Source organism: Callorhinchus milii, unplaced genomic scaffold, assembly GCF_018977255.1.
Source record: "Callorhinchus milii isolate IMCB2004 unplaced genomic scaffold, IMCB_Cmil_1.0 Scaffold1, whole genome shotgun sequence".
Lineage (NCBI taxonomy): Eukaryota > Metazoa > Chordata > Chondrichthyes > Chimaeriformes > Callorhinchidae > Callorhinchus > Callorhinchus milii.
In genome coordinates this window covers 118014545-118017029 of record NW_024704742.1, presented here as the reverse complement: position 1 = coordinate 118017029, position 2485 = coordinate 118014545, and the positions used below count along the sequence as shown (strand labels likewise).

At 40.4% G+C, this 2485-nt stretch overlaps 1 long non-coding RNA gene across 1 annotated transcript in view; it reads right to left on the bottom strand.

Annotated features, from left to right (window-relative positions):
* Positions 1-1593: 1593 nt before the first annotated feature.
* LOC121850264 overlaps positions 1594-2485 on the bottom strand; it is a 3195-nt gene continuing 2303 nt past the window's right edge. The window contains exon 3 of the long non-coding RNA XR_006085522.1: positions 1594-1874. This is a non-coding gene — a long non-coding RNA (uncharacterized LOC121850264). The remainder of the gene's footprint in view (positions 1875-2485) is intronic.

Below are 2485 nucleotides of genomic sequence, written 5' to 3'. Positions count from 1 at the left end.
TGTGAGCGAAACGTCAGTTTGCACATAACAATGTCTCACAAACAGCTATGGAGTGAGTGACCAATTTTATTTGGGGGATTTGTGGGCTGTGATACCAGAAGAAACTCCCTTCTCTTTTCGAATAGTGCCATGGGATCTTTAACATCCACAGGCATCCAGGTCCTTAGTTTAATGTCTCATCTGAAGGCTGATACCTCCAAGAATGCAATACACCCTAAGCACTGCACTGGAGTGTCAGCTTAGACTACGTGATTCCAAATCCTTGAACCCACAACCTTCAGACTCAGAGGCAAAACCACCATTAGCACTGTACCAGGCTGACACATTCGAGAGTTTAGGGAGAGAGAGTTCTAAAATAACAGGGGAAATGAGGCTGAAAGTTACTGATAGTTGGGCAGAGGAGGTGTGGGACATGAAGCAGGCCTAACTTGAAGATCTCAAAGGTCATGGAAGCACATGAAGCTAAGAATGAAGATCTTAAACTCAATCCACTAGGAAATAGGAAACAAATGAAGCCTGGCAAGGATGGGGGTGGGCTTGTGGAGCCTGGCAAGAATGGGGGTGGGCTTGTGGAGCCTGGCAAGGATGGGGGTGGGCTTGTGGAGCCTGGCAAGAATGGGGGTGGGCTGGCGGAGCCTTACGTGGGGGAGAATGTGGATTGCAGCGTTCTTGGGCAACCTTGTGGAGGATTAAGCTGGGACAGCTAGTAAGCAGGGCTTTGGAAAAGTTGAATCTGAAGGTGACGAAAGCATGGCTCAGGATTTTGATTGCATGGGGTTGCGATACAATGGAGATAGTCTATGGAAATAGAGGAAAGCGGACTTGGATAGAGGCTTAAGGGAGGGGTGAAGGTCAAACAAAAAACAAGATTTTACATTGGCTATACAAACCGGAGTGAGCAGATGGGAAGGCTAATATAATCAGCGGTGGTAGAAAGGAGACACTGGTGGAAAACAAGCTGGTGACTTCAGTTTTGTTTATTTTTAGTTGGAGAAAGGTAAGGCTTATGCTTGACATAACCACCTTTATCTTAAAACANTTTTTCTACTGCAATTGAGCAATCTTACAATTTTCATATATTTCAGGATCTGTTGGGCTCAATAGAGGATTCAACAGGCAGAACCAACTTTTTGATTTCATGAGTTGAATAAATATCAATTTTATGTGTGTAAACTTTTTAATGTGTCCAGTAACTCAGAAAATAAGGGTCAGAATGCAATGGACCTACTCCAGATGAATGTGATACCAATGCTGCTGAATGATTCTGAAGTGAGCACCAGAGAATTGCCAGGATGTTGTAGAACACTCCTTTCAGAGCAGTGAATTAAATAATTAATTTTGCGAGTGCTATCATTTTGTGATTGCAGGCATCAGTTTAAATGGACTGGTGTAGATGACCTCTTCATTGGAAAAGTGAAGGGTGCTATTATAAATGCAAGTTGTTGTTATTTTCGTGGAAATTATGTGCTAAGTAAATAGTTAAAATTAGAATGGTAAAAGTTAGCTCCCCAATAGTTGAGTGACTAACCCCACTGTGAAGTACGGCAATGGGCCTACAATCCAGTGAGGTGCCAATTCAATTCATGGTATCGACTGAGTCAGCTGGGATTGTGGTAGAGGTAGTACAGTATAACTGGAGATATTATTGGTTCCTATGACCCTGAGCTAAAAAGGGGAAAAATGGCCACGATTTGCTTTACTGATTACAATTGCAGTTACAACTGCTAGAATTACATATGTGTGGATACCGAGTAAAAAAAGGATCTTGTTTGTGATGTCCTCTGTGCATGAGTAATTCGTCCCACACCACCATTCACTGTCCAGGGTCAGACGTAAAAGGATAACTGCTTGACTGTGGTACTCAAGGACAGCTGCTACTCTTCCAGGATTATAGTCATCAGGAGAGGCGATGAGGAAGAAAGAGGAAATAGAGTGAACAAAACAAAGTTTAAATTTGATAACTAAATTGATGAGTAGACTGTGGAGTGTTTCTGCTATTTTGTGAAACTTATTATTTGCAATGCAATTCATTCTCAGTGGAGACACATTTGCCTGAACTAGCAAATATTTTATGAAGATGATAAGTATAGTATCAATTAATATTATTCAATAAATCATAATAGTGTGGTCATGACACCATTTTCATCTTGGCAACTGTAGTTTTCCCCAATGAGGATAAATAAGGAAAGTTGAAATTCATAGTAATTGGGGAAATAACCAAACCAGTTGCTCCATGTTACAAAGGATCAATGAAGATATCAGTTTTCAATCCAGTCATAGTGCAAATCATTTTCCCTTATCCTGCAGGGCAAAAGTCCTATTGTTGTAATGTTGTATATGGGGCACTTGGATATCATTTCAGAATTTTAGTGTTATTGATTCGTTAGGGGGGTAAAATTATTGTGATTTTATCCTTTCTATCTAAAACTTAATAAATCATATTTAATGCAGCTTTGTATCATACTGTAACACTTCAAATCACTTC